Source organism: Helianthus annuus, chromosome 17, assembly GCF_002127325.2.
Source record: "Helianthus annuus cultivar XRQ/B chromosome 17, HanXRQr2.0-SUNRISE, whole genome shotgun sequence".
NCBI lineage: Eukaryota > Viridiplantae > Streptophyta > Magnoliopsida > Asterales > Asteraceae > Helianthus > Helianthus annuus.
The window spans coordinates 134052171-134068491 of record NC_035449.2 but is presented as its reverse complement, the minus strand read 5'-3'; the positions used below and the strand labels follow the sequence as shown (position 1 = coordinate 134068491).

Genomic DNA, 16321 nt, shown 5'->3' with positions numbered 1-16321 from the left:
AGTTTCTGCATCTGCAGGGGCCACGCGGCCCGCGTCAGCATATAGACAAAACTCAGGCGGGCCGCCTGGGCATGTCTGATCTGCACAAACTTTCAGAAATGGCAGTTTTGGTCCCTATTGCATATTTAAGCCATTTCCGACACTTCTAAGGCACGTAAAGCCAACTTTAAGGCCCTAAAATGATGCCTAAACATTGTGGACATGAAACATGCTCAAAAATATGCCGGATGTTGGTTCGTTTGGCCGTACGAACGCGATGTTCGCTTAATTACGACGGAATGCGCATAAGTGCGAAAAACGATCCAAATGACGCGACGAATGGATTTTTCTTATGCCAAACACTAAAATAAATTATTTTAGTGCTTACATAAATTTTTGGATGTCCGGATGTATTCAGAACGTAAGTTATGCGCGAAAGTGCAAACTTGTGCACTTTTTGACACTTTTAGCCCCTGAATGATCCAAAAGTTTGTTTTAGCATACCAAACCCCTCAAAGCCTATTTCTAAGCTATGTAAAGGATATTTATGGTATGTTTAACTTATGGACATGATCCGGAATGTTTGTTACAGTTCAAATTGGCATGCTTTCGCAGTTTGTTAAGTTTAGTCCCTGTAAGCGAATTAACTTGTTTTTGCCATACCAAAGCCTTCAAAACTTATTTATAAGTTATGTAAAGGTTATTTAAGGTATGTTAAGTATATGACGGTGTTCCGGAGTGTTTGTCGCATTTAAACTGAGTACGTTTACGCACCAGTTTGCGTATAATTCTCCAGAAAGTGATATAAAGTTTGAAATTGAACAAGAATTAATATGTGCAAAATATACACATATTTATACAAGATCCCAAGTTTGAAATACAATATTTCATCGGCTTGGCATTTGTTTGATGGTCGCGGTGACACAGGTGTCACAGTTTCCCCTACTTTAGGAAATTCCGTCCCGAAATTTATTCGTAGGAGTCTATTTGTGACTTTGCCAAATAACCACCAGCGATATGCAAGGCAATATCCTGTCATTTCCTTAACGGTTATTCTTCAGAAACGAAAATGAACAGACGGAGTCATTTTCCTCAACGAGTATTCTTCAGAAATGGAAATGACGGAATAAGCAAATGAATGTTCATTTCCTCAACGGACAAATCTTCAGAAACGAAAAATGAACAGACGGAGTCATTTTCAATGGTTGCCTCATCAGAAATGGAAATGAAGGATTACACAACGGATATTCATTTCCTCAACGGATAAATCTTCAGAAACGAAAATGCACTAACGGAGTCATTTTCAACGGTTGCTTCATCAGAGTTGGAAATGAAGGATTCCCCAACGGATAAATCGTCAGAAACGAAAATGAACTAACGGAGTCATTTTCAGCGGTTGCTTCATCAGAGTTGGAAATGAAGGATTACACAACGGATATTCATTTCCTCAACGGATAAATCGTCAGAAACAAAAATGAACTAACGGAGTCATTTTCAATGGTTGCTTCATCAGAGTTGGAAATGAAAATTACACAACGGATATTCATTTCCTCAACGGATAAATCTTCATAAACGAAAATGAACTAACGGAGTCATTTTCAACGGTTGCTTCATCAGAGTTGGAAATGAATAGAGTTAACTCTAGACACATGACAGAACTTGCTGTGATTTCTGTGCACTAAATTCCATAATTATGTATGCATCCATAATTACGTAATCCCTTGCACAGTCCGCACAGTTTGTTTTTGTAATGTTTTGGGGAAGGATATCAAACTTGTGATGAGGGTGACTAGACTTCCATCGGGTCCTTTTAATTAGATCGACAGGGGATCCTCTTAGTTGGGCCACCAAGGAGTCCTTTCAGCTATATCATCACATGATATCCCTAACCAGATTTTTGGATGAATCTGTTTAACTAGGCCACTCAAGGGGTCTAATTATGAAGTAGTACTTTATAATCCAAGGAACTTAACTGTAACGTAGAAGTCCATTAAGGATTTTATATGGTACCTTTGGGTATCCTACTATGAATCCTTTATACGAATGATATGGAAGATTCTACAAGGATTTGGATAACATAAGTTGGGTCACACAACAACACATAAGGGAACACATAAGCACAACGTCACATAATTTGTTTAACTTGATTATAATTTGTTATTAACTTGTTATCGATTGAATACGGATATGGAAACCTGTCGACGGGCTTCAATGCCCACTGGGATCTATCTGAGAAGGTAGGAAGATCTCCCAATTGATTTTTTGTTTACAAGGAATCACCACATTCGAATTAAGGCATACACAATTAAGGACTTATGGGAAGTCCTTAGGTACCCTATTAAGGATTTATTGTGGTACTTTGGGTATTCGTCATGTGTTGTAACTTGCGCCTTGTACTTCGTTTTTCTTAGAAGAAACGGGTACTTAGGAATTACGTGGAAGACGCAAGAGATCATAGAATGGGAGAATTTTGGGGGTAGTTTGTTCTTCAAGGAATACGGTTTCTTGATTGTCGGTATTGTAAGGGGTATGTCGTTTATACATGCAACCACACAAATACATTGCAATGTAAATGAAAGATTTATTTATAAACAATGATAACAACTGTTCCTTGGATCTTGACAACAAAATAAACTAATATATAAGACGTGATTATTTCTAAACGATGTTGTCTTCTAGTCAGTCAGATGCTCATCCCTATGCTGGATTTGCATTAGCAAGCTTTGGGCAATTTCTTCGGAAATGACCCATCTCGCCACAGTTGAAACAAGAGCCTAGTAGAAAACGACCTTGAGCAGGATTGTTGCCAGCTTGGTTTGGCGCAGCTGCAGCTGGGCAGACTCTTGCTGTGTGGCCTATAAGTCCACAAGTTTGGCATTTGCGGCACTGTACATTGACGTGATGATGGAGGCTACATTGGTTACACAAGGGTGCTGTTCCATTGTATGGTTTTCTAGCAGGGGGTTGAGCTGGTTGGTTGGGGACGGCTTGACCATTGTGAGCGACCACGGCGAAGTTCTGAGAAGCCTTTCGCTTCTTTGACTTCTTAGGGGATTCAGTCTGTTCATCCATGGTCTTTGATTCCTCGATTGGGTTCGATTCCCCGACCGGTTTCTTGTCACCTTTTCGGAAAAAGTTTACCTTTCCTGATCTTTGATTCAGTCAAGGTTGCAGATAGCTCAATGGCCTGTCTAACTGTAGTAGGGTTGCTACCAGTCACAATGTCTTGTATTGAGTCAGGGAGGCCATCAATGTACTTTTCGATTGCCTTATCCAAAGGTGTAACCATATTCGGGCATAACAAACTTAACTCCTCATAACGATCCGTGTAGGCTCGATGCTCACCGCTAACTTGCTTAAAATCGTCGAACTCTGTTTCCAAGGCTCTGATCTCGTGACGAGGACAGAATTCCTTCATCATCAGAGCTCGAAGCTCTTGCCATGTTTAAGCCAGTGCCACATCGGTACCCCTATCTCTCATCACACCATTCCACCATGTCAAAGCTCGTTTCTCAAAGACGCTATATGCGAATTCTACCTTCCGCTCGTTTGGACATTGAACATGTCTGAAGGTGTTCTCTAAACTCTCGAACCATTGCAGAAGTGCAGTCGCTCCTTGAGACCCAGAAAACTTTGATGGCTTAGCCGAGTTGAACGTCTTGAAGTTGCAGGGGGCATTATTGTTGTTGTTGGCTTGGTTCCATTGAGCAAAGAGGTTTGGGAATTGAGCAGCCATTTGCTGCGCAATGATCTCTGCCAGCTCGGCAGTTGCTATCTGGTTTTCGCGTCGAGGAGGCATTCTAAAAGAGAAACAAGAAAGAAAACAAATGAAATGGCATTGGGTAAGAATAGGATGTTACAATTACCGGCCATAATCATGGTTGATGATCATTTGTTTGAATCCACGAAGCAAACAAACAACACCAAAGCCGAATCAAAGCAAATAGATCCTCATAGTGTATCGCGAAGACATGCTCGCCTATAAGTGGACACTCACCCCAAGAGTTCCCAGGTAAGAGTGACTGGTCCGATTATGTGGATTTGTACGAACACTCTAACCTTAGACAGAAATCCCAGGGTACAGGCATTCACTCTTCCAGTTTGCACGTGTTCACATTATTTAGGACCCAAAACTTTGACGAGAGTTTTGAAAATTCAAAGGGGTTCAAAACCTTATAAAAGAGGGTTCAAAACCTAGTAATCAATCATCCTAGAACAGATGATTAGTTTTCAAAGCGGTTTTGAAATTTATGTTCTTGTTGTGGTCGTCGCCTAAGGATAGGTGACGGTATTGTTTTATGACTAAACGCAAGTAAACTCGCGTTAGGGTCCTAGGATGGTTATAGACTAGGTCAAAGCATTACTAATAACCTAATTCCCTATAACCATTGGCTCTGATACCAACTTTTCTGTCACACCCCGACCACGAAGAACATACAAATCGTGGCGGAAACATCGGGGAGTGTTTAACAGAATTTATTGTTTCAAATCCATGGCAAATGAAGTTTCGTTTTATTAATCGAAAATGAAAGTATACATTGTTTAAACAAGAACCAAAGAGTACATAACATCAATTAACTAGTTCTTGTCTCATTTTAAGTCACTAAGGCACAGGTCCGCCTAAGTATGTCTTGATAAGTCCTATGCATCATCTCCTGAAAACACATGTGAAAATAGGTACGTCAGCATAAAAATGCCTGTGAGATACATAGGTTTTGTGAAAACAGAATTCATGACTTATGTTTGAGAAAATGTTTAGTCATGAACCTTGTAATTTGCTTTGTCTTGTAAATCATTTGAAGAACGGTAAGATCAGATGATATGTATAAGTAAGAGAATAATGCATGGTTAACTGAATAACCATGTAAAATGAGTTCGTATAAGATAAGTTGTTTGTAAATCGAGGTCTTGTGAAAAGTGTGTTATTTGTATAAAATGTCATATGTCTCAAAATGAAATGATTCAAATAACGCTACAATATGTAATACCACACAAACACTTATATATAGGAAGTACCAGCGGCGTATCCACCATGCTTGTGTCATATTACACACGCCTCGTTACTTAAATCACTTACTCAAACCAAACCATCAAGATGAAGTGTTTAACAATTGTAGAAATGTTCATGTATAGTCAAATGTCTATTGTCAAAATGTAAATCATGTCAACTGATACAACTGGTTTACACGGTTCAATGGTTACGAACGGTTCATATAATCAAAGGGTTAAGACGGTTCACCTAGTCAAATGGTTACAACGGTTCAAAATGTAGTATAATGTGTTCATATGCTGGATGAGCATATGCAACAGAAATGTAATGTAAAACAATGTACTAAGTATGCACACAATGGGCGTACGTAGCATGAAATGTATTGTAAAGTGATGTACTAAGTATGCACACAATGGGCGTACGTAGCATGAGATGTATTGTAAAGGGATGTACTAAGTATGCACACAATGGGCGTACGTAGCATGAGGTGTATTGTAAAGTGATGTACTAAGTATGCACACAATGGGCGTACATAGCATAAAATGTATTGAAATCATGTACTATAAATGTACTAATGAACATAGCAAGTATATGATGTGGAAACAGGAAAGCACGAAAGTAACAAGTAGGCACATGTGTTTCACCCCAAAACAGTTTGGAAAACAGTAAAAGAGGGGTTCAATGTACTCACCTGAGATTGCTTTGAAGTTCTTGTATAACAACCAAATAACGCTAGAGATCACGGATATCAACGACACCTAATATAGGTAACTATGTTAATATACCGGACCTAAATCGGAGGATCGGATAGGATGCGGGTTCGTAAACCAAACGAGTATGGAGACTCGTGTAATATGGTTTAACAAAGCCCACATACTTAAGTGAAACTTAACCTAAGTGCTTACGACCCGTTTAGGTAGCTTATGCTACCTTAACGCGTCGTTCGCGTAGAACGCGTTTGGAACGCCTAACATCATGACCGTAAGGTATAACCTCAGAAGGTTACAGCTATGGTCACCTAATGTGTTTGGTTGGATCCTAATGATCGACCAAATGGGTCGGGTTCGAAAGTATAAGCGATGGTTTAGATCGCTTACCTTACGACCCTATATAAGCACTATACCAAAAGTGACGAGCTAAGCATGTTAGAACATGCTTAAATAAGCTTAGAAAACAGGTTTGGCATTAAAACAAACGGCTTTGATGCTCACGAGTAGTTTGGTTACAAAATACGCAAGAATGCGCATTTTGGCCGAAACTACGACTCGTCACTGAGCCTTGATAACGTGGTAATCAGTAGGTATAGTCACTACGGACTATAACCATCGTGATCACGCTCACGTTATGAAGTTCCAACGAACTTCGTGTTGACCATAGGCTGGTCAACGTAGAAAGTCAAACAAAACTTTGACTTTCGGACTCGAAAAGCGAATAAAAGAACGAAAGAACACTTACGAAGGGTCCCCGAAAGCTAATCTCGATCCAGGAGCTCAGGTATGAAGCAAAGGCCTCAACTTAGAGCTTTAGATCAGATTTTGTGGGTTTTAACACAAATAGGGGGTATTTATAGTAAAAGCAAAACCGTTAGGATCGTTTCTTGAATATCGTGCCACGATCTTATGCGTACACTTGTCAAGATGTTGTGGTGGCTCATAATGACCCTTAACTCCTGAGATTGTGAAAGGGCATTGCCCTTTGGAGTGTTTGAAAGGCCAACTTCAGCCAAAAAAAAGTTTCTGCATCTGCAGGGGCCACGCGGCCCGCGTCAGCATATAGACAAAACTCAGGCGGGCCGTCTGGGCATGTCTGATCTGCACAAACTTTCAAAAATGGCAGTTTTGGTCCCTGTTGCATATTTAAGCCATTTCCGACACTTCTAAGGCCCGTAAAGCCAAATTTAAGGCCCTAAAATGATGCCTAAACATTGTGGACATGAAACATGCTCAAAAATATGCCGGATGTTGGTTCGTTTGGCCGTAGGAACGCGATGTTCGCTTAATTACGACGGAATGCGCATAAGTGCGAAAAACGATCCAAATGACGCGACGAATGGATTTTTCTTATGACAAACACTAAAATAAATTATTTTAGTGCTTACATAAATTTTTGGATGTCCGGATGTATTTAGAAGGTAAGTTATGCGCGAAAGTGCAAACTTGTGCACTTTTTGACACTTTTAGCCCCTGAATGATCCAAAAGTTTGTTTTAGCATACCAAACCCCTCAAAGCCTATTTCTAAGCTATGTAAAGGATATTTATGGTATGTTTAACTTATGGACATGATCCGGAATGTTTGTTACAGTTCAAATTGGCATACTTTCGCAGTTTGTCAAGTTTAGTCCCTGTAAGCGAATTAACTTTTTTTGCCATACCAAAGCCTTCAAAACTTATTTATAAGTTATGTAAAGGTTATTTAAGGTATGTTAAGTATATGACGGTGTTCCGGAGTGTTTGTCGCATTTAAACTGAGTACGTTTACGCACCAGTTTGCGTATAATTCTCCAGAAAGCGATATAAAGTTTGAAATTGAACAAGAATTGATATGTGCAAAATATACACATATTTATACAAGATCCCAAGTTTGAAATACAATATTTCATCGGCTTGGCATTTGTTTGATGGTCGCGGTGACACAGGTGTCACATGGCATTATTTTACTGTCTATATGAAATAAAAGATTTACACCATTCGTATCTCCACGGTCTATATGGAGATATGTTGGCTACCTAGTCGGGGGTTAAGGGAATGGTTTGGTAAGAGTCTTGCCTTGTTCAGTGTATAGGTCCTGCAAGGACCTGGGTCAAGCTTAGTTGGATCTCCTTCAATACCCACTGGTATTGGATGGCGGGGGTCCGAATTTCTTGATCCCCTCATATGTAAACTACTATTAATATATTAACCCGGCTACATAGGATTGTATCCCTGCTGACTTAAACTACTTAGCCGAGCGTAACGTCACCTTCAAAAGAGGGGCCTACCACATTACGCATTAATAACTTAATTAATTATCTTTCAATAATCCAACCCTTTAGGATTGTATCCTTGCTGACTCAAACTACTGGGTTGAGGGTAACATCACCTTCAAAAGAGGGGCCTACAACAATAACTAAGATAATCTCTTAAAAAGTGCAAAAGTGCGAAAATAATCAAAGGTTACACTAAAGGCGAGTCGGATCCAAGTGATTCATCTTGTCTATCTGTTTTTATTTTATTTTTATTTTCAGCATTTTTAGTTTTTATTTTCTAGTTTAAAACCATTTTCTAAACTTTTGATTTGATTAGACGTTGAGGATAAACCGGTATTAAAAGCTCTTGTGTCCTTGGACGACCTCGGTATCTTACCAACACTATACTATGCTGACGATGGGTGCACTTGCCCATATGTGTGTTTGGTGTTAGTAAATATCGTGTTTTATAAATTTAAAACTTGACTAAAGTGGTTAAAAAGGGTTAAACATATACATAAAAATATAACACACCACACGCGCATCAAGTTTTTGGCGCCGTTGCCGGGGACACAAGAATTTTAAGCAAGTTAAGAATCAGCGGCCTAATCGTTTTTTCTTATTTTTCTTTTTTTAGGATTTTTCTTTATTTTTCAGTTTCTGCAGAGCTCAGCACGGGCCATGCCTGGTCGGACACGGGCCGTGCCCAGCATTGTTACTGGCAGTTTTTATTTTCCGAGTTACAGAGGGTTGAGCACGGGGCCGTGTCGGTGCAACATGGGGCGTCCCGAGCTCTCTAGTAATAGGGATCCGGAAAACAATTACTGTATCTCCGACCACGGGCCGTGTTCATCTGAGCACGGGGCCGTGGTGAAACTTCTGACCAACGTTTTTTTTGTGTTTTTATTGCAGGACTTGGAACCCAAGCGCCACACCTGATCTTTCTACATAGTGTATGAGCTCCAGTTCTAGCAGAGACATAAAAGAACCGCTAGACGAACCCGAACGCTTTCTAAGAAAAAGACTTAAAGCTAAAAAACAAGAGAAAGTTTCGGGGGACCCACTTCTAACGGCGGATCAACGTACCCTCATGGATTACCTATGGCCCACTGTAGGTAATCTCGGTGCCGCTATCAATACACCGAATGTCGAGGCCAACAACTTCGAACTTCGGCCGCATTTGATACCTATGCTCCAAAACTCCGCAACCTTCCATGGACTTGCGAACGAAGATCCCCATTTACATATTACCAATTTCTTGGAAATATGTGATACCTTTCGGATCTATGGAGCATCAAATGACGCCATCCGCCTTCGAATGTTTCCATTTTCATTAAAAGACCGAGCTAAGGCTTAGCTTAATACCCTCCCAGTTGGCTCGGTAAACACCTGGGATGAACTAGCCCAAAAGTTTTTATATAAGTATTTCCCTCCTGATAAAACGGCTAAATTAATGACTGAAATTAATACATACTCACAAGAAGATGGGGATTCCTTATATGAAACTTGGGAAAGGTTCAAGGAGCTATTAAGAAAGTGTCCTCATCATGGTCTTGCGGTTTGGCAACAAGTATCTACTTTCTATAATGCATTGTTGCCACACACAAGACAAACACTTGACTCTAGCTCCGGGGGACTTTTAGGTAATCGTCGCCCAAATGAAATATATAATCAAATTGAGGAAATTGCTCAAACCAATTTTCAGTGGCACACTCCCCGAGGCAATAAATCTATTGCCCCAGGTGCCCATAAGGTTGACGAAAGCACTTCCTTACAAGCTCAAATCGAGGCCCTTTCTTAAAAAATCAAAAAGTTAGAAATGGCAAAAACGGCATCGGTTATGGCTTATGAAGGGTGTGGTGGGCCACATGAAAATTGGAGTTGTATGAAAGAATTGGATAATCAAACAGAAACAGTAAACTACATTGATAATAGACCTAGGCCGTCGGGTCCTCCAACGGGTACCTACAACCAAGGATGGCGTAACCACCCTAACCTTGGTTGGAGAGAACCCGGTAATAGTAGTAACCAACTAAATCTAAACTAACGAACAAACTTTCAACAACCAAGAAGTGAGTCACAAAATTTCTCTCAACAACAAGGGGAAGACGAGAAAGGCTTGAAGATACCGTATCTCGCCTCATCTTCGACACCGAAAAGAAAAACTCGGATCGATTTCAACAATTGGAATCAAATTTTAGAAATCAACAAGCTAGTATTCAAAACATTGAAAAACAATTAAGTCAAATAGCTCAAAATATCTCCGAGAGACCACAAGGCGCGTTACCAAGTAATACCGAAACCAACCCAAAAGCACAAGTACATCTCATCACATTAAGAAACCGTACCGTGGGTCCCGAGGAAGCTCCATTACCGTCAACTGAAAAGAGCCGATCTAGCCAAACCACAACTCCACAAACGCTCTAACAAGAGACGGCTCCTCCACAAAATCAAGAGCCCACCAAGAATCCTCCGATTCCATACCCCGGTCGGTTAATTTGCCAAAAGACCGATGAGCAATTCACAAAGTTCGAAAAATTACTAAAACAATTACATGTTAATATTCCATTTATTGAAGTCCTAACCCAAATGCCTAAATATTCGAAATTTATGAGGGACTTCCTTACTAATAAAAGGAAAATTGAATCATTGCAATTAGTTAATTTAAGCGAAGAATGCTCCGCCTTACTACTCAACAAACTCCCGCAAAAGAAGATTGATCCTGGAAGCTTCACAATCCCTTGTTCGATTAGGGAATCCCCCATTTGCAAGGCACTAGCCGACCTCGGGGCTAGCATAAACCTCATTCCCGCATCAATGTTTAACTGACTCGGCCTAGGAAAAACAAGCCCTACAAAAATGAGCATACAACTCGTCAATAGGTCCATCAAATATCCACAAGGTATCGCTGAAAATCTATTAGTCAAAGTCGGTGAATTCGTCTTCCCAGCCGAATTTGTGATACTAGATATGGAGGAAGATACCGAAGTACCACTCATCTTAGGAAGACCATTCCTAGCTATGGCCGACGCAGTAGTAGACATGAATGGTGGAACACTAACATTGAGAATTGGGGACAAGAAAATGAAGTTCGGAGTTGGAAAGAGAGTAGAAGACGATGACCCGGTCAATTACATGAAGGTTATAGACTCAAGTTTGGATGATGCTCTCCGACGGTGCAACATGGGATCCAAAACATCCCACTTGGGTAACATATGACTGGCTTTGGGTCTAGCCAAGGACCCTTATAAACGTGGCGCACCACGGAGTCATTCCGCGGAATTATCCTTAGTTTAGCTTAGATTAATTTTTATGTTTTCTAGTTTAGTTTTAATTTTCAAGAATAAAACACACTCGGGATGGTGAAGGATACCAAGGGAAACTTAAACCAGCACCCCATGCACAAAAACAGAGCCTCCCGAAAGTTTTTCTTCGTTACAGCAAGTTCAGCACGAGTCGTGCCCACCCAACACGGCCCCGTGCTGAACACTCTGCAGGAAATCGCCCAGTTCAGGTAACTGGACACGGGGCGTGTTCGCTGAACACGCCCTCGTGCCCAGGCTTCTGTTTCCTTTTGAAAGATTTCTGTTACTGGCAATCTGAACATGGGGCCGTGCTCGGACACCACGGGCCCGTGTCCAGACGGCCAGTAACATTAAATTTGTTTTTAAACACACTTTTACACATTCAATCAATCTAAAAACTTATTTTTGGGACACATTGAGAACAATGTGTAATTTAAGTGGGGGGGGGGGGATGCTAAAACCTTTAATTTTTGCAAGCCCTAATCACAAGCCTTACACAAAACTCTATTGGAACCGCTAATCACCCCAATTTTTTTCAAAAATTTTTCATTTTTTTACTTGTCCCGGTTTAATTTTGGAATTACAAGTTTTAAAAAGGTTATATTTTTACAAATTTACAACCGATAGCGTCGTGATAAAAAGAACCAACATAAGAGAATTATGAAACGACATGACAAATCTAGTTAAAATTTGATTATATATACTTGATCACATAAAAGCCCATTCCCACAAAAAGTGAGTTTTGAGCCTTTATTGAGCATATAAATACACATCTTTAAACTAAATGCTCATTTTTCGTTTCTTGTGTGAATAGCCGCTTGGTTTCTTATAACTCTAGAACTTGCCACGACGATTCATTCCCGGTCCTTATCAACTTAAACCCGAGTAAGTAAATGATGGAGGCATTAGGACTAACCCTTTTTATTTCTACACCATTATTTTTCTTTTTTTTTACCACCTACCCAAAATTCCCCTAGTTAACCTCTTTGAACCTAAACCTTTTCATTTCTTAACCCACAAAACAAACACCCTTTTACCCACCAAAACCCTTTTTCAATTTAAACCCTTTATTTTAGTAACAAAGCTCGGTTTTTCATGTGACATTTCCTTATAAAAAAATGATGATGATGAAGCCATGAAATAAAACAAACAAGTTCGTCAAAAAAGAACTTTGTTTGAAGAATTGTTTCATTAAAATAAAAAGTTATGAAGAAAATAAAAGTCTTGCGAAAACCGACGTTTTTTTACGCCTTTCGCCCTTTTCTACTAACCACTAACCCAACCACCTACCTTTAACCCAAGCCTAACCCTTCCCCAAAGTCCTCTTGATATTTACAAAGGTTTATAGTTAAAAAGGAGGAGGATTGATTGCTTGGCAAGTATATGGTAGAAGTAAGTTCCATGCTGCTCTCGAGTGTTTCACAAAAATACATCTTCGGCCGAGTGTTGAGTGATCTCCCGTGAGGTATGCGAACTTGTATATAAATGGAATTTTAAAGAGGCATGTTATGCCCAATTAAATAATTTCTCTTATGTAATGTTCTAGATAAATCAAGACGAATAGGATTATAAATAAAATAAAAATAAAACCTAATAAAAATCTTGGAATCCAGACACTCTATGACAAACCCAAAAACCTTCTCTTCTACCCATTCCATTTGGGAGTGTAAAGCCACATTATAAAGAGTTGTGCTTGAGGACAAGCAAAGATTCAAGTGTGGGGGTATTTGATGTGTGCAAAATACAACATATAAATTACATCAATTGTGGCATAAAACTAACTCTTTTTTAGTACTAATGTTGGAAAAAGTGAGCTTTTGTCTTCCTTTTGTATTTTCAGCATTAAATTAGCTTAAATGAGTAAAAGAAGCAAAAAGGCAGCTAAATCTAACATAAATACAAGAAAAGGAATAAACGTAGCATGCCCGACCCCTCGACAGCATCCTCCCAAGCAAAAACAAGAGACCAGAAGGCTGAACACGCCCCGTGCTCACCGAACACGGGGGCGTACCCAAGTGTTTGCAGAAAAGACAGTTGTAGAAGCTTCTATCACCCACCACGGGGGCGTGCCCAGCGGACACGGGGCCATGGTCAACTCTAAGATTCGCAGAATCTAGGGAAATCTTGATAGTCCAGATACGCTTCTGCACACGGGGTCATGCCCAGCGGACACGGGGGCGTGGTCAACTAATGCAGACAAGCTGCAATTAATGAAGAAAAAGAAGATGGGTGGACACGGGGGCGTGCCCAATGGACACGGGGCCGTGTCCGAGCTTCTGTGCAGACTATAAATAGGGGTGCTTGGCTCACTTGCAAATCATCCCTTGGCAAACCACCTCTCTCACACTTCACCCACACTCCACCATGTTAGGCCCTAAAGTGTGAGACTGACGCATCAAATTAATACAACGGACTATGGTTACGAACTGGGCTTTACAGGGTTAGTCAGTATTAGGTTTTGGACCTTTACAGGTCACTTGGGCCAAGCTTTAGGCCATGTGGGCCAAGCAGGCCCAAGGGGAGCCCATGTGGGAAGTGGGCTTGCCTAGGTATATAAACAAGATTTCTACTTGTTTTAGGGTTGGAACTTCATAGTTACAAAATTCCTAGAGAGAGAGCTAGAGGATTCGAGTTGGTGGTGATCATTTGTACTAGACGGTTTTGCTTATTCAAGTAATAGAATCGTGTGCAAGTGGTTGAAAGGTGATTCGGTTTGTTCTTCGTTTCCATATTTTCAGTTCGTTTTTCATATTTTTCGATTTGTTCTTGAATCACCAATTGATTGGATTCCACACAATTAATTGGTTGTTTGATATCATTGAAAGATCCGGTTAAACGGGACTTACAAGTGGTATCAGAGCCATTGAAGTCTTTCAAAGGCTTGGTTTTGATATCACTCGAAGAACAAGATGAAGATTTACACAGTGTCAGGGGATGTATGTTTGTCAAAAAGAGATCGGTGAAGGTGATTTAGTGAGAGGAGTGGCGACAGTAATCGGTATATGATGTTCTAGATTATAGCAATCGGAATATCCCGATTCCGGCGAAATCTGTAAAGCTGAAGGTTGAAGATTAATTGCTGGTGACTTCACAGCCGGAGAATGTATCGGTATTGAAAGAGAGTGAGTTCGAAATCTGGATGATGCCCGGATTATGATTTTTTTTTTTCGGTATCTACGGTGATGGCGGATCACCTTGGTTATTCTATGGGTTTTGTCAGATGATAGTAGCAGCTGGAGTTGGTGGCACAAGGTGGTTGGCGGCGGAAAAGGAGTTGTCTGCTGGGTTTTGATGGATGACGATGTAGTGGATTGCAGCGACTCACAGCGGTGGTTAAATGGTTCTTGCCGGTGTTGATTGGTGGCTGCCATAGGGGTTTCAAGGTTGCTGACGTCATGGTTGAACATTCCTAGGCGGCTGCCCATGATGTCACATCAGGGAATTCAAAAATCCCTAATAAATGTGAACCATCAGATGGGGTGAAAGATCAACGGTCAAAAGTGAGGAGATTGAATTGTTTTCGGTGCAGAATTTTGTGGGGACCATTGGTGATGCTGTATTGGACAGGAATGCTGTTGGGCTTAACAATGAACAAGCCCATGATGAATTTAATAGTCAAAGCCCAATGTTTACATAGATCCCAAAGATCATTCCATGGCCCACCTGATGTTTGAAAGCAGCTAATGTTGTTCGCATACATCTCTTGGCATGTTGGTCCTATTTTTTTGGGTCTTGCTCTCATAGTGCCAGCCTGGTTTAACTGGACTTATGAAGTTGCTCTGTTTATTGAAGGTGCATTGTTTATAGGCCACACAATTAATTCTCATATATAGGATGATGGGTGACGGTTAGGCCCCATTAAATGATTGGATGATAATTATGTTATGGGATCACGCATGAAGTTCCACATTTTGGTACATCCGTATAGTATATTGGTTTTAAGGTTGTTGCATCTGGATGGGGCTCATATGAAAAATGATTGTTCATGACATAAAGAATTTTCATTGGGCTAGCATCATTTTCTATTTGGTCCGTTTGGAGATATTAATATTGGGATGCAAATTGTTGGTGAACTTGGCCAATTAAAGTGGTGAAAAATTTTGGAGCGTATTTGAATCAATTCTTTGTTGGACCGGAAGGTTTATAGAGAGTTGGCCTGTTTACTATTGTATCACTAAAGGAGAAGACCCAAGATTGGAGATTATCTCTAAACCATAATAAAGAGAGCATAAAACTAGGGAGAGATTGTTAGGTCCAAAAGTTTTATGCTTTATCTTTATTATATTTATTTGGTTTAGATTAGTTTTGGGCTTGGGCTTAGGCCATGTGGGCCAATGGGTAGTGGTTTCTATATATAGTCCTATCTAGTTTATTTGTGGTAGAGCTCTCATATAGTATCACCATGTAATCCCCAAAGGAGAACGTTATACCCGACAATCCTAGGGATTGTGTGCAAGGTTCTCGAAGATCGTACCAGACGGTTCGTTGAAACCGTGTGCGATCTAATCAGCGACACTTTGATTCGTAATGAAAAATCTCTTTTTGTTCTTGTCGGTTTGATCTTATTTTCCGCGTTCGATTGAACCGTTGAGTGATGTCACGGGTTTTTCGGGACTAACAGGAGTAAAAATCCATATATATTTCCAAAATACGTATCTCTTGTAATTGTGAAGTATTTTAGTAAAAATCCATATATATTTCCAAAATATATATATTTTAAGAAATACTACTTAGAAAAATTATTTATAATTTTTCCCTTGGGCAAAAATATTTGTATTTTCATATAAATTCCAAAAATAATATATTTTCAAGTCTAACTTGGAATATATATATATATATATATATAGGGAGGGGCTCATGCGAGAAGCACCCTTATTGTGAGAACCGCGAGAACCAATGTGAGCACAACCTAAAATAGCTAAAAAACCTAAAAAAACCAAACCCCCACCCCCCCCACCCCTCAAGCTAACCCCCCCACCCCCCCAAAAGTTAAATGCTAAAAACTAAAACCCCAAGAAACCTAAAAAAAACCTAACCCCCCCCCCCCAAAAAAAAAAACCTAAACCCCCCTCCCCCACCCCCAAAAACCTAAACACCCCCCC

General features: G+C 40.2%; 1 non-coding gene across 1 annotated transcript; it reads right to left on the bottom strand.

Annotated features, from left to right (window-relative positions):
• Positions 1 to 9361: 9361 nt before the first annotated feature.
• Positions 9362 to 9468, bottom strand: LOC118489367. The gene has a single exon (XR_004887386.1). It is a non-coding gene; the product is annotated as a small nucleolar RNA R71 (small nucleolar RNA).
• Positions 9469 to 16321: the final 6853 nt, after the last annotated feature.